The sequence below is a fragment of the Otolemur garnettii genome, unplaced genomic scaffold (genome assembly GCF_000181295.1).
Source record: "Otolemur garnettii isolate 467f Iridium unplaced genomic scaffold, OtoGar3 scaffold00091, whole genome shotgun sequence".
Classification (NCBI taxonomy): Eukaryota; Metazoa; Chordata; class Mammalia; order Primates; family Galagidae; genus Otolemur; species Otolemur garnettii.
In genome coordinates this window covers 4,600,252-4,609,774 of record NW_003852486.1, presented here as the reverse complement: position 1 = coordinate 4,609,774, position 9,523 = coordinate 4,600,252, and the positions used below count along the sequence as shown (strand labels likewise).

The 9,523-nt window shown below is 41.8% G+C and overlaps 2 protein-coding genes across 2 annotated transcripts in view; one reads left to right on the top strand and one right to left on the bottom strand.

Moving 5' to 3' along the window:
• The window catches only part of ASH1L (ASH1 like histone lysine methyltransferase), a 217,777-nt gene extending 217,477 nt beyond the window's left edge, over positions 1-300 (bottom strand). Inside the window, exon 1 of the mRNA XM_012808600.2 lies at positions 141-300. The gene's annotated coding sequence lies outside the window, so the exon portion shown is untranslated. The remainder of the gene's footprint in view (positions 1-140) is intronic.
• Positions 1-9,523, top strand: part of DAP3 (death associated protein 3) — a 37,786-nt gene that overhangs the window by 2,766 nt on the left and 25,497 nt on the right. The window contains exon 2 of the mRNA XM_012808598.2: positions 309-386. The gene's annotated coding sequence lies outside the window, so the exon portion shown is untranslated. The remainder of the gene's footprint in view (positions 1-308; positions 387-9,523) is intronic.

The following is a 9,523-nucleotide window of genomic DNA, read 5'->3' as shown; positions in this document are numbered from 1 at the left end:
CCTCCCACAATCCCCCCCGCGGGACTGTTCCATTCCCTTCGGCTGCAGAGGCAGGGAGAAGAGGCCAGGCAGAAGCCGGCAGAGATTGCCCTTCTGATTGTAACTACCATAGTGCAGAGCGGACGCCTACGACAGCCTACCTCCCTGGGCGTCTCGCCGCGGCACTGAAGCTCGTCTCCTCGCTCGTCCTCCGCCAGGCCGCGGGAAGCCGTCACGGGCTGCCGGCGCCCCTCCACTGGCCGGTGGTTGGAGGCCGCGGCGGCTGCGCGCTGCGCTCTTCCTGCCGCACTACCGCTCTCTCTTTGCAGTTGCCGAGCGGGTGCTTTGGAGTCTTTTCTGCCGGGGTCTGCAGGTCACCACGTTCGGAGAACTAGCGGCGACTCACGGTGAGGAAACGGAGTTGCACGGGGGTTGGACCCATGAGGGAGAGGAACCGTACTCCGAGCCTCCGTGAGATGGGGAGGTGCGAGCCCGGAGGAAGCTCCACCGGCGCCTCTCCTGAGGGGCTTCTTCTGGGCGCGCAGTCCTAAGGCTAGGACCTGCGGAAGGACCGGCGTGGTGGTCTGCTCCCTGTTGGTAGCCCGGCTCAGATTTCTCGAATTCTATTCCACTGTACACAATAGTATTTTTGCCCTTTATGCACACCTCGAGGATGATAGATGCATCTTTAACCTCTTTAGGCGGCCTAAAAAAGAGGATGAAGAAACCGCGTATTTCTAATTCAGTTCTGGATTCTGCCTCTCGTGTTTTGTATGTCATTCAACAGGTTATTTTTCTTAGTTCCTTATCAAAAACTGTTCGTTAAAATTAGTCAACTTCAAATGTCTTCAGGGTTGATATATGAAATAATAAGATATGTAAGGTAGAATTAGCTCTTAGGTATAGGGAAAGTGTAGAATATTATTATGTTATCGTTTAGAGTCGTTTATAAGGTTTGTGGGTGTAATTGGTAGTTTGTATTCTAGTCTTCCATATCGTTAATAAAACAATGATAATCTAGATCTATCAGGTTTCTGTGACTACTAAATAACTTGTTTCCGCAAAGCTTTTAACGGATATTTGATGATTCATTTAAGGAGAACTATGGACTATTAAAATCCACAGATTCCAAACTTTATCTTATTGAGTAGGTTTTTTTTTTTTAAGGGTCGCACTGTGTCGCCCTTGGTAGGTAGAATGTCAATGGCGTTACAGCTCATAGCAACCTCAAATCTCAGGCTTTAGCGATTCTCTTGCCTCAGCCTCCCAAGTAGCTGGGACTAGAGGCACCCGCCACAACGCCTAGCCATTTTGTTGTTGAGGTTGTCATTATTGTTTGAATTGTTTTCTTAGAATAGACAATTTCATATTTTTGTATGTACTTCTGAAAAACGTGTTCAAAAGTCTAAATTGCGGCTCAGCACCTATAGCTCAACCGGCTAAGGCGCCAGCCACGTACACCTAAGGTGGCGGGTTCGAATCCCCAGCCCGGACCCGCCAAACAACAATGATGGCTGCAACCAAAAAATGGCCAGGTGTTGTGGCAGGCGCCTGTAGTCCCAGCTACTTGGGAGGCTGAGGCAGGAGACTCGCTTGAGCCCAGGAGTTGGAGGTTGCTGTGAGCATGATGCCATGGCACTCTGCCCAGGGCGATAGCTTGAGGCTCCGTCTCAAAAAAATAAAAAATAAATAAAAAAAAAAATAAAATTCAAGTAGAAGGTTCTAAATTTCCTACTTAGAATATATAGGTTAGGTTTTATTTGCTCATTTTGTTTTTTAAACAGCAAAGAGGAAATCAGCTTTAATTACCCCATATATGTTTAGTTTACCTAACCAAATTCCAACATTGTCATGGAGCCCATTTAGGTTTACACTCATCTTTTTTTAATTGTTTCATATATGCCAGAGTGTTATGCTACCAGCCACTTGTTTTTATTTAAGAGCAGGGACTATGTCCTTAAATTTCATTCACATGCTTTTATAGTCTAATGCAAAGCAAGTCACGGAAATATTGAAATGAATGTTGAAGTCTTACAGAAAAGAAATAGAATTAAGTTAATATTTGTGGAATATTGTGCCAGGAGAACATGAGTTCCTGCTCAATCTGTATAGTAAACAATACTTTGAGATGGATAATCATATCCTCATTTACAGAAGAGAACCACAGAAGTCTGGTGACTTGATCTTTAGATTCTAGTTTGCCTGTGTCTTAAAAACCTAACTTTTTTCAGTATACCACATTGCCCTTGTAGTGAAATTTCTTATCAGTAGCATGGTTATCTGTACTTCAGAGAGAAAATACTTTTACAGGAACTTCACTACACCAATATGTAAAGGAAGTTACTTATGGCCTCTGTGTTCAACAGGTTGCTATTAGTAACTACACAGTGAATAGTGTGAATTGTCATATAAGTATAGGCAAATAAAGTAGTATTCTTTAATTCACAGTGAATTGTCATATAAGTATAGGCAAATAAAGTAGTATTCTTTTCTTTTGTGTATGCCCTACAGCCTACCAGAAACTAAAATATATTAAGTGTTCAATAAAATGACCTCACTGAATGAATGAACCCTAAATTATTTGACCAACACAGGTATGATAAACAGAATATTGGTTTCCCCAAAGATATCCACGTCCTAGTCCCTTGGACCTGTGAATATGTTATATTTCATGAGGAGAGAAATAAGGTTGCTAATCATCTGACTTGAAATAGGGAAGTTACCCTATATTATTCTGCAAGGCTTTTGGTAATAACAAGCATACTTAACAGATGGAAGAGGGTCACAGAAGAGTCAAGTGTTAAGAGTAATGCAATGTGAGAAAAACTCCAACCAGCCTTTGCAAATTTTAAAGATGAGTGGGAGCCATGAGCCAAGTAACTGTTTTTTGACTTTTTTTATTTCACAGCACACTTGAACCTATAAGTTAAAATTCCACAGCACATTTAAATTATGTTGATCAAAAAAAAAGTGAAAAAAAAGAAAAGAATGTACCAGCTTGGCACCTGTGGCTCAGCAGCTAGGGTGCCAATCACACACACTGGGGCTGGTGGGTTTGAACCTGGCCCAGGGCCTGCCAGATAGCAATGACAACTATAACAAAAAAATAGCCGGGTGTTGTGGTAGGTGCCTGTAGTCCCAGCTACTTGGGAGGCTGAGGCAAGAGACTTGCTTGAGCCTAGGAGTTTGAGGTTGCTGTGAGCTATGATGCCAGGGCACTCTACCAAGGGCGACAAAGTGAGACTCTGTCTCAAAAAAAAGAATAGACTTACTGTGCTTTGAACTTATTTTGAGAATAATTTAATTAATGATCTTTAAAATTTTTCAAGGTATACCAGTTGAAAACCACTGTTCTAGAAGATGGGAAAGGCAAGAAAAGAGACTCTCCAAGAGTCTCCAGAAAGAAATGCAATCCTACTGACACTTCTATTTCTGATTTCTAAACTATGGAACTATAAGATGATAGATTTTTGTTTTACACTATGTTTGTGATAATTTGTTATAGCACCAATAGGAAACTAATAACCTAAGAGGAGCTAAATCATGGCTAACCTCCAAAGCAGTCTGCCTTGGATTGTAGTTTTATTCTTTAATTTAAATAAGGGTGTGGTTTTGACTCAATTTTGCCTTCAAGCAAAGTGATTGACACTCCACAAATCTGTCTAAGATGTCCAGTATTTCTTTACTGCTCTGTTTCTCCTGGTGTCCATTCTTAAGTGATAAATAGGCAGCTGTACTCTTAAACTGCAGTACTGTGCCAGTTTACCTGAGCTGCCCTCATAATTTTCCCACTAGAATAGAAGTAATTACACACTATTTCGTGAAGGTTTTTTTGCTGGGATGTTGTTTAAATGCATTATAAACAGGGAAAGCTAATATCTGTAATCCCAGTACTCTGGGAGGCTGAGGTGGGTGGATTGCTTGAACTGAGGAGTTCAAGACCAGACTGAATAAGAGCAAGACCTCTTCTTTACTAAAAATAGAAAGACTAGTCAGGCATTATGGTAAATGCCTGTAGTTCCAGCTACTCAGCAGGCTGAGACAGGAGGATCACTATAAAGCCCAAGAGATTGAGGTTGCTGTGAGGTAGACTGAGGCTGTGGCACTCTAACCTGGGAGACATAGTGAGACTCTGTCTCAGAAAAAAAGAGGGGGAAGCTCTTTGATACAAACTTTCCCCCCCACATACCAGTCAACCTTTGTTGGGGATTAATTCTCAAGTAGAATGTGAAAAAGGGTAGCCCAGCCATGCCTGTAATCCTAGCACTCTGGGAGGCTGAGGCTGGTAAATTGCTTGAGTTTAGGAGTTTGAGACTAGCCTGAGCTAGAACAAGACCCCATCTCTAAAAATAGCTGGGTGTTGTGGTGGATCCCTATAGTCCCAGCTACCTGGGAGGCTGAGACAAGAGGATCACTTGAGCCTTCAGAGTTGGAGGTTGCTGTGAGCTATGACATAACAGCACTCTAACCAGGGTGACAAAGTGAGACGCTGTCTAAAAAAAAAAAAAAAGTGAAAGGAGCCAGATATGGTAGCATATCTATAATCTTAGCATTTTCAAACGACAAGGCATGAAGATTGCTTGAGGTCAGGAGTTTCAGACCAGCCTGGGCAACATAGTAAGACCCCCCATCTCTATAAAAAATAAAAAAATTAGTCAGATATGCTGTAGTATTAGCTACTTGGGAGATTGAGGCAAGAGGATTGCTTGAGCCTAAAAGTTTGAGGTTATAGGTGAGCTATGATCACACCACTACCTTCATGCCTGGGCAACAAAGCGAGACAGTCTCAGGGGAAAAAAAAAGAATATAAAAGGAGTCAGCAACAATGGAGTTCTTCATGGAGGAGTGCCAGGCTAAGGAGATCATAGCCTGGAATATGGAGTATACCCTCCACACTAGCCCCTCTTCTAGAGGTATTCCTGTGGTATCTCACCTAGGAATTTCTTTTTTTTTTTTTTTTTGAGACAGTCTCACTTTGTCACCCTTGGTAGAGTTCCCTGGTGTCATAACTCACAGCAACCTCAAACTCTTGGGCTCAAGCAATTCTCTTGCCTCGGCCTCCCAAGTAGCTGGGATTACAGGTACCTAACACAAAACTTGGCTATTTTTAGAGATGGGGTCTTGAACTCATGAGCACAGGCCATCTACCCATCTCAACCTAGGATTATAGGTGTGAGCCACTGCCACCGCTCCCCCCGCCCCCATTTTTTTTTTCTTTTTTTGAGACAGTTTCACTTTGTCACCTTTGGTAGAGTGCCTTGGGGTCATAACTCACACCAACCTCAAACTCTTAGCCTCCCAAGTAGCTGGGACTACAGACACCACTACAAGCCCTGCTATTTTTTTTTTTAGAGAGGAGGTCTCTGGCTCAGACTAGTCTTAAACCTATGAGCTCTAGAGGTCCACCCGCCTCAGCCTTCTGGAGTGCTAGGATAACAAGTGTGAGCCACCATACTGGGCCAGAATTTCTTATAAGAAAGGCAATAGCAAGGAGGGAAGGGAATGGGGAGGTCATGGTGTTTGGCAACCTCTTGGGGAAGGAACATGTTTATAAGAGGGACTTTGTCTGACAAATGCAATTAGTGTAACCTGGATTTCAATGAATCCCCAACAATGAAAAATAAATAGATACATACATACATACATAAAATTTAAATAAAGAGAGACGATAGCTGGCTGGGCCCAGTGGCTAATGCCCATAATCTCACCACTTTAGGAGGCCAAGGTGGGATGGTTGCTTGAGGCCAAGGGTTCTAGACCAGTCTCGTCAACCTGGCAAGACCCCTTCTCTACAAAAAATAAAAACAGGCAGGGTGTGGTGGCTCACACCTATAACACTCTGAGAGGACAAGGTGGGAAGACCACTTGAGCTCAGGGGTTGAGACAGGCCTGAGAACAAGACTCCATTGCTACTAAAAATAGAAATATTAGTTGAGTGTTGTGGCAGGTGCTTGTAACCCCAGCTACTTGGGAGGCTGAGGCAAAAGGATCACTTGAACCCAGGAGTTGGAGCCTACAGTAAGCTATGATATAATACTATAGTATCCTCTTTGAAACACTACAACAATGCTTTTAAAGATGAAATTCCACATTAATACCCAGTTTGGCAACTGCCCTAGTTTGATATCCATGAGTTTCTTCTCCCTCAGACTGGTATAACTGAGTCCATCTTAGGTTCCTAGTTTGATATAAACTTATAAGGTTTCAAATGTTAAAAGAATTTTTTTTTTAACTTTATTTATTTATTGTTTTTTTTAGCCGGGGTTTGAACCCGCCACCTCTTGCATATCGGGCCAGTGCACTACCCTTTTGAGCCACAGGCACTACCCTAAAAGAATTTTTTAAAGATAAAATGTACTGGAATATGGTCAGGGCCAACTTTACATTTGGCACGTGTGGGTAAATGCAATATAATCACAATCATTTGTAAATAATTGTTTAATAAGGGAAGAACTTTGAGATTTTTGTTTGGGTACAGATTGAGTATTATTTATCCAAATGCTTAGAAGTAGAAGTGCTTTGAATTTTGGATTTTCTTTCAGATTTGGAATATTTGTATCATACTTACCACTTGAACATGCTAAGTTTGAAAATCTGAAATGCTCCAATGAGTATTAACTTTGAGTGTTACATCTACATTCAAAAGTTATAGATTTTGGAGCGTTTCAGATTCAGGATTTTTGGATTTGGGATGTGCGTGCTAAGATTTTGAACTCATGCTTTAGGTAATTGCATTTTAGCAAAATAGAAATACGTACTCCAGACTGCCCAAATTCAAAGTCCAGCTCTTCTACTTGGTAACTATGTAAATTTGGGTAGAGACTTAGTAGTAGTGGTAAGTTTTTATAAGTTGTTTAATTCCTGTAACAATTTAGATGCTATCATTGTCTCCATTTTACATTTGAAGAAACAGACACACAAAGTTTAAGTAATTTGCTCAAGATCACACAACTATTAAATGGAAGGAGATAGATTTTAAATCCCAGCAGTTAGATTCTAGGGTCCATGCTTTTAACTGTTTTGCTGTAATTGCCTCTCTTTTTCCTGATCTATAAATGGAACTTAACAGTACAGTCACATGTCACCGGATAGGGATTCGTTCTAAGGAACGTGTTCTTAGGCACTTTTTTCCTTGTGCAAACATGGTCGAATATACTTACAGAAATGTAAATGGCATAGCCTACTACACACCTACGCCATAGTATATCGCCTATTACTCCTAGGCCATAAACCCATATAGCTTGTTACCTGTGTTAGTACTATAGGCAAAGGTAGCACAATGATACTTGTATATCTAAACGTATCTTTTTTTTTCTTTTGAGACAAAATCTCACTTTGTTATCCTTGGTAGAGTGCTATGGCATCATAGCTCACAGCAACCTCAAACTCTCGGGCACAAGTGATCCTCTTGCCTCAGCCTCCCAAGTAGCTGGGACTACAGGCATCCACCACAAACAAAACCCATCTGTTTTTTAGAGATGAAGTCTCTCACTCTTGGTCAGACTGGTCTTGAACTCCTGGGCTTAGGCAATCCATGAGCCTTGGCCTCCCAGAGTGCTAGGATTACAGGTGTAAGCCACTGTACTTGGCTATCTACATGGAAAAGGTAGAGTAAAAATTCCATATTGTTATTGCCCACTGTTGCTAACCAAAGTGTTATTCTGTGGCAAATGACTATACCTACTTATTTAATCTAGCCATACTTTATTTTTACCTGGGGATAATAATGTCTATAACTTATAAGATTATAAGAAAATACCTATGAATAGTTTGTCATAAAGCCTATTTCTGAAAAATACTCCATGATTAATACTAAAATCAATGTAGCACTAATTTACTTCTGAATTAATGCAGTTTTTAGACAAGGTCAACTTAAGAATCTGTGGTTCTGTTCACACAAAAATGTATAGACAAATGTTCATAGGAGCTTTATTTATAATAGCCCAAAACTAGAAATAACCCAGATATCCTTCAGTAGATGAAGTGGCTGCCAGGGGTTCTCAAACTTTTTAAACAAAGGGCCAGTTCACTGTCCCTCAGACCATTGGAGGGCCAGACTGCGGGCCCTGGGACAAGTCAGCTGCTAAGCAGGAGAGGCAGCAGTGGCAAAAACACCTGGCGGACCGTAGTTTGAGGACACCTGGAGTGTAGCATAACCAGGAGTAGTGGCACTCTAGGAGGCTGAGGTGGGGGGATCCCTTGAAGTTCCAGCCCAGCCTGATCGATCATTTGTTGTAGTTTGGGTACAAGATCGTAGTGTCCTAAAATGGAAAACTGATTATATTTTCCTGTCCAGCCCTTCTCATAGCGTCTGTAACATAGAATAATAACCCCAATATCCAGAGACAGACCTATTGGAAGAAGTGGCCTATAGACTATGTCACTCATCTTTCCCGTCCAAGTCCCGGCCCCCCTCTAGAACCCACAGCTCTTCCATAGTAGTGGTTATGCCAGGGCACATTGGGAGGATCTGGGGAGCAGGATTGACAGGTCAGCTACTATAGGAGTTAGATCGCAGGAGCAAAGGAGCCCTGGAATCCCATAGGTAAAAGGAAGGCAGGCTGGTAGAGACCATTCCAATCTTCCTTATGGATGCACATTATACGTTTTTAGAATGACTGGATTAAGAACTACATTTGAAAACTAAAAGGAGATGAATTTCAAAGGAGTTTATGTGGTTCTCTTCACTGTACTGTGTAAGTTCTGTTAGGCCAGGGACTTAAAGTTTGTTCACCATTGTATTTTCAGGGCCTGGCGTGTAGTAGGTGGTTAGTAACTGTTGACTTAAATGGATACAATTCTGTTGTCATTAATTTTGTTGCTTTTAAAATATTGCTTACAAGAAAGGTGAGTATGAGCCAGGCACAGTGGCTCACCCTGTAATTCTAACATTCTAGGAGGCAGAGACAGGAGAATCACTTGAGACCAGCCTGAGCATGAGCGAGACACCCTCTCATCCCCACCTCACCCCTATCCTCTGGTTTCTACTAAAAATAGAAAAAATTAGCCATGTATTATGGCCAGTGCCTGTAGTCCTAGCAACTCAGGACACTGAGGCAGGAAGATCACCTGAGCCCAGGAGTTTTAGGTTGCTATGAGCTTGGGGCAACAGAGTGAGATGCTTTCTCAAAACAAACAAAAAAGTGAATGTGATAGCCAAAATGAAATAATTACATAGAGATTTCATTTAGTTATTTTGTCACTACTAGATACTAAGAATTGCATTTAAATATTTTAAACTTCTTTTAGCTACTAAAAGCTTCAGGCTTTACAATTAAGTATTTCTAACATACAAAAGAATGAATATAACACACAGTATAAAAAACAGTAAAATAGGGCGGCACCTGTGGCTCAGTGGGTAGGGCGCCAGCCCCATATACCGAGGGTAGTGGGTTCAAACCCAGTTCCAGCCAAACTGCAACAAAAAAATAGCCAGGCTTTGTGGCAGGCGCCTGTAGTCCCAGCTACTCAGGAGGCTGAGGCAAGAGAATCGCCTAAGCCCAGGAGTTGGAGGTTGCTATGAGCTGTGTGACACCATGGCACT